Genomic DNA, 15,841 nt, shown 5'->3' on the forward strand with positions numbered 1-15,841 from the left:
TGGCTCCAACAGAACCAGACATTGACTTGAAGTCACTACGTTTGGCTACCTGGAGACCATTTGCAGCCATTCATGAACTTCATGTTCCAAAACAATTATGGAATTTTTTATGGATAACAATGTGCCATGCCACCGGGCCTCAACTGTTCACAACTGGTTTGTAGATCATTCTGGACCATTCGAGCAAATGACTGGCTATCCAGATCATCTGACATGAATCCTATCAAACATTTATGAGGCATAATCAAGAGATCAGTTTGTGCACAAAATCCTGCACCAGCAACAGTCACGCATTTATGGGGGCTATAAAGGCAGCACGGCCCAGTATTTCTGCAGGGGACTTCCAACGACTTGTTGAGTCCAGGCCAAGTTGAGTAGCTGCACTACGCCAGGCAAAAGGAGGTCCGACATGATACCAGGAGGTATCCCATGACTTTTGTCACCTCAGTGTGTTAGTGGACATTAATAGGAGACATGTCCACCCTTCACCTTTGTGATGCCTTGAACTCTACTGGGGATAGTTTGAAAGATTTGTCTGTATATCTATGAGGAATGGTAACCCATTCTTCCTTAGAGCCAAAACCAGGGAAAATTGGGATGCTGGGGTCTGGAGCAAAGTCGACTCATCCCAAAAGGTGTTCCGTTGGCCCCAGGTTAGGACTCAGGGTAGACCTGTCCATTTTAGGAATGCTATTATTCACAGTGCATCATATGTTGAACTTGCTGAGCTCCCAACAGAAGTAAAGGACATTAGTCTGTCAAATGGATTATACATTTATCTCAGTAACTTAAAACTAATAATAGCCAATTGAAGACTACAGGTCCAACACACAGGTCAGTTAAAAGGACTGGAAGTCCTACACTCTTTCATCTTTCTTGGAGCAACCATCTGCCATGTGGAAAGTTGTGAAAATGATACAAGCAGATGGATCATACTAGGGCGAGTGGCTATGAAAAAGCTCACCAAGATGTGGCAGAACAGACTGTTACGAAACTTCCTGGCTGATTAAAACTGTGTGCCGGACTGAGACTCAAACTCGGGACCTTGCCTTTTGCGGGCAAGTGCTTGGGTAGCTCAGATGGTAGAGCACTTGCCTGCGAAAGGCAAAGGTCCCGAGTTTGAGTCTCAGTCCGGCACACAGTTTTAATCTGCCAGGAAGTTTCATATCAGAGCACACTCCACTGCAGAGTGAAAATCTCATTCAGAAAACATCCCCCAGGCTGTGGATAAGCCATGTCTCTGCAATATCCTTTCTTTCAGGAGTGCTAGTTCTGCAAGGTTTGCAGGAGAGCTTCTGTAAAGTTTGGAAGGTAGGAGATGAGGTACTGGCAGAACTAAAGCTGTGAGGACGGGTCATGAGTCGTGCTTGGGTAGCTCAGATGGTTGAGCACTTGCCAGCGAAAGGCAAATGTCCTGAGTTCGAGTCTTGGTCCGGCACACAGTTTTAATCTGCCAGGAAGTTTCATATCAGTGCACATTCTGCTGCAGAGTGAAAATCTCATTCTAGAATAGACTGTTAACAACCAGTACAAACATCAAGCTTGTTGAGACACTAAAGTTTTCTGTCTTCTTTTGCGGTTGCTAAATATGGATCCTTAAGGTCAGAGACAAGCTGGTGCAGTATGCAGCATATAAAATGGACCAAAAGGGCAATGTATCCATTACTGAACAACTCAGTATTTCCAGGCTTTGTGTTTGTCTGTTCTCTGTGCATTCACTAATGGTGTACAAGAAGAACAACTTTTGCTGAGACCCTGCATAAGCTTAAATTTCTATATTTTCCCATTATGGTCGTTTCATAGGACGATGTGGATGGATGTAATAAAGTCACTGACTATTTCGTAATGTACATCCTAAAATTTTAAAAGTCAGTATCTTGTGATAAACATCATCTGTCTTGTACATCAGTCATAATAGTAAATAGCATGATCACAATGTTTCTCTCTCTCTCTCTTTTATTAATCTAATCTCAAAACAATTTGGACTGACGGGTTTTTACTCTCTCAACCTGTGCAGGTTCGTATTGTTTGCTGCTTACCTTTTTTGCCAGCCAGTGTCTCCCATGAAACTTTGCCTTGGAGTGTGTCCATAGACACTTTTAGCATCTGCCTATTTCTCTCTCCCAAGAACAATGTGCTGGGCTTTATCTGATAGGAAGTACTGGCTCCAACCATAAACTGGCCTTTTAAATTTGATAAATTTATATTTTATACAGTAGGCATAGTACTGTATTTAATACCTTCTGGAAGTTAAGGAACACAACGTCATACTGGCTGCTGTTATTACTGCCTTCTTGATATCATGGACAGAAATAGAATTACTTATCAAATAATTATTTTATTTTATTTTTTATTATTTTTTATTTATTTTTTGCTGAAACTATTTCTGTTGTGAATCAGCACCTTTAATTCACTGGGAATGTGGATCAGTATTTATATCAGTATTCATCTTGCTCTTTTGTGTCTTGGAGAGTGGTCAAGTTATGAAGAGTGGTGGATTTTTTTTGTGCTAGTGTTATATTTGATGAACTGTTGTTGTTTTCTAGTTGTAGCTGATTCTTGACAGTAAATTTCATGAGGCAAGAAGTATTGTGAAACTACTGTAATTATGCTTTATTACTTAGTTGGCAGTGGCAGTAGGTTTGAGCATGTAGCCTATATCACATTATTCTTACTGCATCTTTTTGAGCAAAGAATAACTTAACATGTAGAACTGTCAAACAAAAATTAGGCCTATTACTTCTTAGGTGATAGAAAGATCAAGGGAATGGGAAAAAACTAAATTTGCACCATGGGTGCTCTACTCTGTATAGTGCCCAGGATCTCCACTGATGTCACAAATGGAAATGGTCAAGAAAATCTACTATGCTATGCTGGAGAAATCCCAAGACAATATTCATGCTGTGATGAAGAAACATAGTAATGTAAATCCATATTTAATATCATGTGCTTCATTCCATTCATCTTTTGATGATTAGAGTAACACTAAAAAGGTACAAATAGTAAATAATATACACTTACGAGCAGTGTTGGGTAGAAAAAGTTCCTGCCACCACAGCAAATCAAATAGTTCAGCATGTCCCACAACTGGGATGTTGTCAGATGCTGCACTAGCCAGTGATGCGTCTGCTGAGTGTAGGTTCTGTGATACTGTCAAATTTGATTTCAGATGGACTGTGGGTGCTCCACATATGAGACAGTTCATCTCTGTGTGTATATGCAGACACTGTACCTCTCACTTGTGACTGTGTCAAGGATGCACCATGAGTATTTCTATTTCAGGAAAACCACTTGTTCTGGAGTCAATTGCCTTGAGCAAGAACATATTATTAACAGGAATCACCATCAACTGTCATGAATTGTAGCGTTGGATAGAGGGGCCCATTACGCAGCAACTCGCTCTCCATTTTAATGTTTAATGTTCAACAATAGCATTAGGGAATCAGCTATATTAACCAGAACCACTTCCTTGTTATAGGGTGCAGGAGGTTCAGTCCAACAATTGTACCTCTGCTTGCTCCCTGTCACAGATCATAGAATTAGAAAGTCATAGGAACACTACCATTAAACTATAGAAACATGGGAAAAGTTTGCCTGGAATTATGAGCTATTGTACTCATTCATATATGCTGATGTGGGTGCAAATATGTTGAAAATCACATGATGTGATGTTTCTCATGTGCCAACAGGCAGGTGGTGGAGGTGTTCTCAATATGTGTCATAATTCGATCTGATTTATGCTTGTAGCAAGGCAGTGCACCATCCTATCATTTGTGAATGTTATAGGAATGGTTTGATGAACTCTCCATGGATTTCACTGGTCTCCTTTCTGTTCTTGGCTGCATGGTATGAACAAAGAGGAACTTACCTCTCTGATCCATAGGTCACTTACTTTGAATGGCAGAACTTATTCCTCACATGTTGTAATATACCTTTATGAAGTCATGAAAGAAAAACTACATAGATAGTACCTGCTAAGTAGCAGCAAAATCTGAGGTTCTTTCATACAACAAAAGTGAAGAAACACTTGCCAAAAACATTATAGGATTTATGAGTAAGTGAATGAGCTGACTGTTTGTTGACTGAGAAGAGAGCCATCCCAAAAACTTCATCATAGAAGACACAACATCACTTTAAGAGATGAAAAGTAACAGTAAAATACTATTAACAGATGACAAATTCCTGAATGTCAGAAGGTGTAGACAGGTAATCAAAGGATGTACTGAAACCAGAAATATTGAGACTAATCATAAAACATGGAGAGAAGAAATAAATCCTGGAGAACATTCCAAAGGGATAAAAAGATGACATCAGCAGAATAAAAATGAAAAGGACGGACTGCATGAAAATAAATGTAGAGGAGTGAATGTAAATGCAAGGTATGGAGGGGGACTGCATAGGGGAGGTGAAGAAAGGTGAGTAAGAACAGGCAATCAGTATAAGGTGAGCCCAGATAAGTCACAAGAACCAAGCACACACTCTAAAGTACTTCCCACTCAAAAAAATTCTGAGGAGATACTCCCGTTGCAAAGGTTGTTATGATATTAACTACAGGCCTCAGATATAAATTATGATGTCATATTAATGTGCATGGCCTGCTAATTGTGTTGGACTATTCTAGCTGACTTTCATCAGTCATAATTGTGAGGTAGTACTGAATAAGCACTGCTTTGCCTACAGCAGATGACAATGCTTGAAGATATAATTTCAATTCTAATATCACTATGAAATGAAACGTCGAATGTCCCATCAGTCTGTCACCCTTTACCGTTTTGTATTAGGAGTTCACAATTTAACACTGTTTTAAATTCATAAGTTAGAACAGACTATTGAAGCAGATTTGATTAATTCAGAACCAGCTGAATGATATATACATTTATCTAATGTATTTACATTTTCAAAACATCCACGGGTGTGCTGCCGGTCTATAGTGTCCAACGGGCACAATATTTCGGCGATCATACATGTCGCCATCATAAGGTGAACTGACGGACTGAGCTCCTGTGAACGTGCCGGCACGGAGATCCGTACGCTATGGCTGCTCAGAGGGAGCTGGGTTCGGTCGCGGCGGCGGCAGATTTAAATACCCTCCGCCCGCGGCGCGCTCCCTCCGCCGTCCGCGCCCCGCGCCACGGTCGCGCGGTGGAACAGATTGCGACGGCGTCTGAGATGACGTCGGTGTGATGGCTCTGTCCGCCGTGGTCGTCACAACTATACGTTTGCTCGGTTTACTCTTGATTAACCCGATCGCTGGTTCCCAAGCCTTGCTAAGATTATAGCCACAGTCACGGTTTATGAGGTCGTCATTGGTGCGAATTTCGATGGCCTCTCTAACAACGCTGTCCCAGTATCTCGACGTCTGTACCAGAATCCTCGTGCGGTCATACTCCATGGCGTGATTTTCTGACAAACAATGTTCAGCGACCGCTGACTTGCTCGGATACATCAGACGAGTGTGCCTCTGGTGTTTACGGCATCGATCCTCGACGGTACGCATCGTCTGACCAATATACGACTTGCCACATTGACACGGAATCTGGTACACGCCGGCCTTCCTCAAACCGAGGTCATCTTTGGCGCTCCCCACCAGTGCACGAGTTTTATTTGGAGGACAAAACACAGTTCCGACCCGGTGTTCCTTCAGAATGCGGGCGATTTTCCCCGAGAGTGCGCCTGTGTATGGAATAAATGCAGTGCCTACCTCCTCCCTCGTGATCTCATCCATCTCAACAGGTTGTGCTGCAGTGGTTGGGCGGAGAGCACGTTGAATCTGCCACTCTGAGTACCAATTTTTTCGAAATACAGTTCTCAGGTGTTCCAATTCCTGGGGTAGACTCTCTGCGTCAGAGATAGTGCGCGCCCTATGTACTAGAGTTTTAAGTACCCCATTCCTCTGTGAAGGGTGGTGGCAGCTGTCTGCGTGCAAATACAGATCAGTGTGCGTAGTCTTCCGATACACCCCATGACCTAGGGTGCTGTCAGCCCTTCTCTTGACCAAGACCTCAAGGGAAGGTAATTTACCCTCCGTTTCAGTCTCCATAGTGAATTTGATGTTGGGGTGTATGGAGTTTAGATGTGTACGGAAGTCAAGGAGTTTATCCATACCATGTGGCCAGATGACGAACGTGTCGTCCACGTAACGGAAAAAGCAAGTAGGTTTCAATACGGATGACGACAGGGCTTCCTCCTCGAAGTTCTCCATGTACAAATTCGCTACCACCGGTGAGAGTGGGCTACCCATGGCGACTCCCTCCGTTTGTTCGTAGTATTCTGCATTAAAAAGAAAATACGTGGAGGTCAAGACATGCCTAAAAAGTTCAGTGGTCTTCTCGTCAAACTTCTGACTAATTAATTCTAGTGGCTCTCTCAGGGGTACCCTCGTAAACAAGGAAACGACGTCAAAACTCACCATGATATCTGACTCATCCAACCTGAAGCTATCAAGGCGTTTAACAAAATACACGGAATTACGGATGTGATGAGGGCATTTACCCACATAAGGACTTAATATTCCCGTCAGGTATTTGGCCAACAAAACTGTAGGTGCCCTGATGTTGCTGACAATGGGGCGTAATGGTACCCCCTCTTTGTGAACCTTCGGGAGTCCATATAGTCTAGGCGGTACCGGACCTTGGGGTAACAATTTCTTAGCGTCACCCTCCGGTAAATCTGCGTCCTTGAGAAGCGCCCTCGTCTTGTTCTCCACCTTCTTTGTAGGGTCAACGCTGATCTTCCGGTAGGAATCGTCATTTAGCAGGCTCTGCATCTTATCAGTGTAGTCCTTATGGGAGACAACAACTGTAGCATTGCCTACCTCGGTTTGAGGAAGGCCGGCGTGTACCAGATTCCGTGTCAATGTGGCAAGCCGTATATTGGTCAGACGATGCGTACCGTCGAGGATCGATGCCGTGAACACCAGAGGCACACTCGACTGATGTATCCGAGCAAGTCGGCGGTCGCTGAACATTGTTTGTCGGAAAATCACGCCATGGAGTATGACCGCACGAGGATTCTGGTACAGACGTCGAGATACTGGGACAGCGTTGTTAGAGAGGCCATCGAAATTCGCACCAATGACGACCTCATAAACCGTGACTGTGGCTATAATCTTAGCAAGGCTTGGGAACCAGCGATCGGGCTAATCAAGAGTAAATCGAGCAAACGTACAGTTGTGACGACCACGGCGGACAGAGCCATCACACCGACGTCATCTCAGACGCCGTCGCAATCTGTTCCACCGCGCGACCGTGGCGCGGGGCGCTGACGGCGGAGGGAGCGCGCCGCGGGCGGAGGGTATTTAAATCTGCCGCCGCCGCGACCGAACCCAGTTACCTCTGAGCAGCCATAACGTACGGATCTCCGTGCCGGCACGTTCACAGGAGCTCAGTCCGTCAGTTCACCTGATGATGGCGACATGTATGATCGCCGAAATATTGTGCCCGTTGGACACTATAGACCGGCAGCACACCCGTGGATATTTTGATTATCAAATACGCCGGGAGAAACTCAAGAGTCATATTTACATTTTAGTGAACCTTAGCTGTGGTCACTGACAGTGTCTGGTGAAGTGCAATGTTATACACAAAGCCAGTTTGAATTTTAATTGTGCAAGAATTTTTTATCATTACTATTAGGTCAACAAGGGAAGGAGAAGTGGTGGTGCAAAGTTAATGATCACTGTACTTCATTCCAATGGCCTGTGTTCAATCACAAACATCTCCACTAGGTCTCATGGAGTGAGGGCAGGTAACACAACTAATGGTGGTTCATCAGTTTCATGGAAATGTTAAGTTTTGCATACCCATTGGTACCATTCTAGAATAATTGTAATTCCACTGTTAAATGCAATGGAAAGAGCAGATAGATGGAAAGAGCACATTAAATTCTCTACAAGGAGGAGAAGACTTGTCTGATGATGTGATAGAAGGAGAAATGGGGTTTGTTGTAGAAGACAAATGGATCTAATGTTAGATTTTTACGATCTTTGGAAGAATTGCTGTCAAATGAGGTGGAGGGGATGGGTAACATCCCATCAGAATTTTGAAAATCCCTGGTTGAGGTAGCAACTAAATGACTATTGACACTGATCTGTAGAATCTATGAGACTGGAATATACCATCAGTCTTTTAGAAAAATATCATCCACATAGTCCTGAAGATAGGAGGGGAAGATAAGTGTGAGAACTATTGCACAGTCAGTGCAACAGTTCATGTTCCCAAGTTACTGACAAGAATAATGTACAAAAGAATGGAAAAGAAAAGTGAGGATCTATTACATGATGGTCAGTTTGGCTTTAGGAAATGTAAAGACACCAGGGAGGCAGTTGATTTTGCACTTGATAATGGAAGCAAGACTTAAGAAAAATCAAGGCACATTGGTAGGGTTTGTTGATGTAGAAAAATGGTGTGAAAATGTCAACAATTCAAGATAATTCAAAATTCTGGAAAAAATAAATGTAGGTTATAGGGAAAGAAGTGTAATATATGGTACATACAAGAACCAGTAGGGAAAAAACCAATGAAAAAGCAAGAATGAAGTGCTCAGATTAAAAAGGGTGTAAGACAGGGATGCAGTCTTCTGTCCATATAGTTGATTCTATACATCAATGAAGCAATGATGGAAATAAAAGATGGGCCCAGCAGTGGGATTAAAATTCAGTGTTTAATGACATCAATGGTGAAATTTGCTGATGTCGTTGGTGAAAGCGAGGAAGAATTGGAGAACCTGTTGAATGAAATTGACAACCTATTGAGCACGCACTATTGTTTCAGAATACATTAAAAAAAAGGGAGAAGTAGTGAGAAGTGGCAGAAATGAGATTAGTGATATACTTAACATCAAAGTAAGGGATTGTGAATTAAAAGAATTGTGCTATCTTGTTAACAAAATAACATATGACAAATGAAGCAAGAAGAATATAAAAAATATTTAAGTGCAGGCAGAGAGTAACTTTCTGTCTCATCTCTGTTACTATTTTACTCCATCTTAGCTCATCTGCTGTTTCTATTTCTTACTTCTTTATCCTACTTTCAATCCTCCCCCTTCTCCCTGCACTCTCCCTTTCTAATATTTCTCTAAGCAGCTCTCTAACCTGCATATTTCACTACACCACAATCCTTTATAGGCCCATCCTGTTCTGCTCCTCTCTCCATACCCTTTCCATGTCATCACCACTCACAACAGCTGAGACTGCTACCTATTTCAATTTGGGCATTTGGGAAGCAACACTGGGAGAAAAAATTTGCTTTGTGTGCGTGTGTGTGTGTGTGTGTGTGTGTGTGTGTGTGTGTGTGTGTGTCCAGTTACCTAGACAGATGGAGGAAGCAACCATACTTGGAATATACTGAGACATTTTGAATGGAAATTTAATTGCTTGTGTGTTTCAGGAGTATCAAGTAACAGGAAAAGTAGCAACAGAATTGCATAAATGTACATGTGAAAGCTACTATATTTATTTAAAATTATATTCTTTTCTAGAGAATTGTAAATGTAGCCAGTACTGGCTAGATAAATTTGTAGTAGTTCATTATTTCTTTAAAAATATGTGTTTTCTTTATCTTTGTAGGATTATTCCAATAAGTTAATGCTGAACATCTGCTAAAAGAACTGATGGTCTACAAGAATCATATCAACCAAGAAGTTATGAAGTTTATTTTCAGACTTGTATTCAACAGGTAAATTTTCTTTAAAATAACATGACCAGTATTCTGTACCTATGAAATGTAACTTTATACCTGCATATTTGTATATTTCCTGCATCATTATCAGTATACTTTCAGTTCTTCATTATTGATTTGTGATACACCTTCTTATTCAAACTAGTTTATACTCACAAGCCTAATCATCAGGACTATCCTTCTAATGTGAGTATGAGCATGATTGTGTCACATGGAATGCAGGAAATCAGCTATGAAACATATGTAGGGTCACAAACATCCGATTCATGCAACTCGGTGTTCAGAGACCTGCAAAAAGTTCTCCTTGAAAAAAATCAGTAAAGACGGCTGGGAATGAGTACCACCAAAATAGATGCACACTGCTAATACCTATTGAAAGTGAACACCATTATTAATATGATATTATGCAATAAATTACAGACTACCATCAAATGACATATGCAATAATATATGTTATGCTAGCCATGTGATGGTTCATTCTAATTAAAAACATCTTGCAGGACAGTATAAGGCTGAACTTCCTTCAGTTTACGTGAATGAAATTCAGCTCTGTATGGCTTTACAAGATATGTTTAACTAATATGAACAGTCATGTGGCTGTTGTAATGTATGTTATTGCACAGTTATTGTATGATTTGATAATGAGCTTAGGCTTGAAGAAAGTCATCAAGTAATAAAGAAAATTAATATTGGAACTTCAACAGTTCTCTGCAGTTTATTGGATAATTTGATTGACCATACAGCTGCTGATGTCATGCCTTCCATAATGCTGGGAACTAGTTGACACTGTTGATGACAAGGTACTGGGAATCTGTAATTCATATGAGACGATGAATTATCTAGGTGATTAGATGCATGTCTTCCCTAGGTGAATAATTGATTGATAACTTGTCTGATCCAAACTATACTCAAGGAGAAAAAATAATTGTTTTACTTTCAAACACTTGAAAATTGCATCATTTCAGATTCTATCAGAGTGGATGGATTTTAGAAAAATGAGCTCTTAAGTCATGGTTCATTACAACTTGAAACAAATAAGTTTGTACTTTGACCTGCACATGGGTACAATAACATACAGGAGAAGTCAGTATGGAATGAGAATGATAGGATAACGTGTTGCAAATAATATTATCGCTATGATCCCATTGCCTTTCCTAGAGCTGAACTAACATAAAATTCTCAAGTTTCCAGTTGGTTAAGTTCTTCAGAATGCTTCAGAATGGTTTTTCATTTAGATAAAGGATACTCACCAGAGTTTTGTACCATTTCAGTGAATTTACATGACTGGAAACTAAGAACTTTTTGTTAATGTTACAAATTTATTAATAGGGTAAATTAAATTTTTCTGCAGTAACCCTTGTTGTCTAAACCAGACGCAGATGTGCATACTGATGGTAATAAAAAGTGGCTTAGAAAGCTTCAGTTTTTTTCTTTTTTAAATGGCCCACACACTAACTAGATACTGCTTAAGTTTATACTGTAGATAGGAAAGTAATATAATAGTGGAGAGTCATAGGTTCTCACAGTATTTAACAATGGTAATTAAATATATATTAACCATATATAGCACACAGAAGACTAATACCATAATGAAACAATCCAACTCTCTCACATTAGTTATTTATCAACTATAGGATACAGACTTTATTACTGGATAGAGGTGTAGTAATCACCATGGTTGTTGAGGCCTTATCCCACCTTGGCTGGAGATGATGAATGCCCTGGAAGAAGAACTGCTTGGGTTGAGTATGGAACCAACCTGTCACAACTTGCTGCTCTTCTTCATCTGACCCACAGTGGTGCCCTCAGAGGTGTTTCTTGAGTGGCCCAAAAACATGGAAATCACAGGAACTCAAGGACTATACACAGGGTGGTCTAGCACTTCCCACTTCGACAATTCCAAAATAACCTGTGTTTGTTTGGCAACATGAGGCAATGGAAAATCCAGATGCTATTTAATAATATTACAAAAAACAATATTGTGATCATAAGATGGTTTTATTTTTTGTACTAGCTGCTTTTCAATGTTATAATTTTCTTTATGAACAATATAACGTACAAAATTTAGGAGCGTAGAAGAGGAAATGCTTGTTCCCCACTTTCAATTTTCCTGTGTCCACTACACAAACAATTTTGTGGCATTCGTAGTTGATAGTCATTTACCATATATGACAATGGTAGGAGTCAAAGACTCTTTGTCTATACAGTATGTCGATGCTTGGTAATCATCTTTTCCTTATTTATGATTAGGCGGATGATGGGAAACCACTCTGTGATATGTGGTATACAGATTTTTATTTCATTTTCTTGTTCATCTACAGGCATCCCCTAATTAAAATGTAAGTATCATCTGCAAATTTAATACCTTTTTGGTATCAGGTGGCAGATTATAAATCATATATATGTAGTAGGAATAATGGTCGGTTTAGGATGGTATCTTCAAAGGCACATAGTATTAACAGTGTGTACTTTTTTTTGTTACAGGTACATACTGGGTCGCTCTTGATACTTGACTTCTGTGTTTGTTATTGGTGCAGTAATCCATTGGTGTGCTAGTACCCTTAGATCAGGATGTTCCAGTTTTAAGGATACAAGCTTGCACTTTATTACATAAAATGTCTTTTTGAGGTAGAGATGGGAAAAATGTGACTGATTAAAACTGATACCAGTAAATTTAATTCTGAGAAACTCATATTTTTCAGTATTTGTTTGGTCACAGTTATAAAAGATGTTTTTGTTTTCTACTACAAGGGGCATTCAAAAAGAAATGAGCTGGAGGCATAATTACAGAAACCAGCACCTGTATGTTAGAAGTATTGACCCTGGCTGTTGAGACACTTGTACCACTGTGACACAAGGTGGTGAATGGCTGTCTCATAAAATTCCCAGGGTTGTGATGTTAACACTTACAGCTGGACATCATCATCTGAGGTGAATCGTTTGCCCCTCAGAGCCTTTAAGGGGACCAAAAATGGCGTAATCACAGGGAGAGAAGTCTGGACTGTATGGAGGGTGGCCGAGAGCCTCCCGTTTGAATTTCTGCAGGAGTGCCATGACAGTGTTGGCCATATGGGGCTTTGCATTCTTGTGGAGCAGAATGACTCCACGGGTGAGATTGCCTGGTCATTTTCATTTGATCGCTTGGCAAAGGGCGGTCAAGCTTTGTGAGTAATGCTGGGCATTCATTGTTGTCCTGTGCTGCAGAAAGTGAATCAGAAGGGGGCCATCTTGGTCAAAGAAGAACATCAGCATAGAGGCAAATGATTCACCTCAGACGACAATGTCCAGCTTTATGTGTGGAAATGGTTAACGTCGCAGCCCCATGAATTTTATGAGACAGCCATTCACTGCCTTGTGTCACTGTGGGACAAGTGTCTCAACACCCAGGGTCAATACTTTTAACATACAGGTACCGGTTTCTGTAATTATGCCTCTGGCTCGTTTCTGTTTGAACGCCCCTTATAATAACCAAGTAAAAAATCAAAATATCAATTGGCCACAGCAGCCATGCTAATATATCTCGTTTTTAAATAAACCTTTTTTTTCATTTTTTTTTAAAAAAAAAGACTAATTTTCATTTATGCACAACAAAAAGAAGTGCGTTTTTATTGTGTCTATCTGTGGCCCAGCATCTCTGCTATATGGTGAGTAGCAACTTTCCTTTTTGTAGCATTGTTACATTCCATCCTGGATTTTCCATTGTTTAATAATTTTCATTTGTAAGATTTACATTGATCTGAAATTTTGTGTTATTATAGAAAATGGGAATACCAATGTGTGCTATTTAAATAATAGTGCTGACAGAAATAAGCAACAAATGCATGACTTAAGAATTGGTACAGCATTTCATTATTGAGACAATAATGCCATTGGTGCCATGTGCTGTGGCTTAAGGTATGCATGTTCGTGGAATGTGCAAGACTTGCCCATATCTGATCTACTTGCCCATACCTGGCTTATAAAGTACTTTCTCGCTGTGCTTGCCAGACATCTGTTGTAATTGCAGAATGGCACCAGCCCTAGTCTGGAAATATTTTTAAGAAGTAAGATAGAAACAAAGTATAATGCTCCAGTTGCTTTAAAAGATTAAAGATTTGTCTGCCATTTCTATGAAATAATGAAATACAAAGAAAATTATTGTAGCAGTAATAAACTAAAGACCTAACATTTCATTCATAGTATACAACACAAATAGAAAGTAGCTGGTCTGTAGCCTGTGTCTACATAGTGTGCCTTTATGTACTTGCAGCACTCAAAATTGGACATATTAAAGTGAAAAATAGAGTTCTGAAACCTCAGTTTTCACCCTTTAGCACTATTTATTTGGTATGCCCAAATAATGGTATGATCCCCAATAACAACATGATTTTTGAGCAAAGTTTCAAAAAATTAGAATCAACAGGAGAATACCGATGTTTTTTTGTAGTATTCAACCACTGCACTGCCCAGTTGTAACAAAAGATGCCCTCCCCCCACCCCCCTCAAAATAGACAGAAACCTCAGCATTCTAACAAGTGGTACACCACTCCAAAGCTTGAGCAAATAAGGACCCTGCTACTTATGCACAAAAATAAGAGTGAGGAAGCAAGGCAACACTGTATTACCAAGAAGCTGTACAAATACGAAACAATATCAGCTAAATGTAAAGTAAATTATGAATATATCACAGGTTCCAAAGAGTCGTCAAGCAGCTTGTAGTATTATAAAAGGTGACATCAATATGGGCAAAGGGAAAACCAGAGTCCTAATAGATTTTAATACAATTAATAAATACTTTATAATCAGTAACAGCTCCCATTCTTCATTTACTGCAAATGATTCTATGAGTTGTTGAGCTGCTGTGTCTCTGCTTAAGCAACTAAAACCAGAAACCAAACAATTCTCTTGGTCAAAAATCACCTCATGTAACATCATAAAACCTATAAACAAACTTAAAAACTCAAAAACAGAGGATTACTATGAGGTTAGTAACAGTATTATTAAACACATAGGCTTTGAAATCATGATTCCACTAACATATCTGCAAATCATATTCTCAATGAAGGTGTGTTCCATGAATGTCTCAAAATGACAGTCACACACCCAATTTACGAGGGCTGTTCAGAAAGTAACCTCCGGTTGATTTAAAAAAATACACCAAGTTAAATAAAAATATTTTAATATATACATCTTACAACTACATCTTTGCACTATTTTTCTACATAGTCTCCACAGCGATTGAGGCACTTATCATATCTCTTCACAAGATTTGAAATTCCTTCTGCATAAAAATCACCCGCTTGTGCCTGGAGCCAACCTGTGACCGCATCTTTGAGCTCTTCGTCGTCATCAAACCGCTGTGACCCGAGCCATTTCTTCAAATGCATGAAGAGGTGATAATCACTTGGCGCCAGGTCTGGGCTGTAAGGTGGATGGTTGATAACGTCCCACTTGAAGGACTCAAGAAGTGCCGTTGTTCTGCGAGCAGAGTGAGGACGGGCGTTATCGTGCAAAAAAACGATACCGGAAGTCAGCATACCACGGCGTTTGTTCTGTATAGCCCGTCGTAACTTTTTTATTGTTTCACAGTACACGTCTTGATTAATGGTCGTACCACGTTCCATGAATTCAACCAACAACACCCCTTTGGCATCCCAAAACACCGTTGCCATCAGTTTTCTGGCAGAAAAATCTTGCGAGGCTTTTCTTGGTTTGTTAGGCGAAATTGAATGTGCCCACATCTTTGATTGTTCTTTTGTCTCAGGGTTCACGTACTTAATCCAGGTTTGGTCACCGGTCACGATTCTGTTTAACAATGGTTCTCCTTCGTCCTCATAACGTGACAGAAAGTCTAATGCAGAGGCCATTCTTTGAGTTTTGTGGTGGTCGGTAAGAATTTTGGGCACCCATCGTGCACAGAACTTACGGTAACCCAATCTTGCTGTCACTATCTCGTACAAGAAAGTCTTAGAAATCTGTGGAAAACCAGTAGACAACTCCGACATTGAGAAACGTCGATTTTCACGAACTTTTGCATCAACTGTCTGAACGAGTTCGTCAGTCACTAATGATGGTCTACCACTCCTCTCTTCATCATGAACGTTTTCTCGTCCACTTTTAAATAAACGTACCCATTCACGGACAACTCCTTCACTCATAACTCTTGGTCCGTACACGGCACAAAG

At 40.3% G+C, this 15,841-nt stretch overlaps 1 protein-coding gene across 2 annotated transcripts in view; it reads left to right on the plus strand.

The window, feature by feature from the left end:
- The window catches only part of LOC124794862 (Na(+)/H(+) exchanger beta-like), a 677,818-nt gene that overhangs the window by 476,574 nt on the left and 185,403 nt on the right, over window positions 1-15,841 (plus strand). For both annotated transcript variants that reach the window (XM_047258533.1, XM_047258534.1), the window contains one exon: window positions 9,566-9,674. The gene's annotated coding sequence lies outside the window, so the exon portion shown is untranslated. The remainder of the gene's footprint in view (window positions 1-9,565; window positions 9,675-15,841) is intronic.

Source organism: Schistocerca piceifrons, chromosome 4 (assembly GCF_021461385.2).
Source record: "Schistocerca piceifrons isolate TAMUIC-IGC-003096 chromosome 4, iqSchPice1.1, whole genome shotgun sequence".
In the NCBI taxonomy this organism is placed as follows: Eukaryota; Metazoa; Arthropoda; class Insecta; order Orthoptera; family Acrididae; genus Schistocerca; species Schistocerca piceifrons.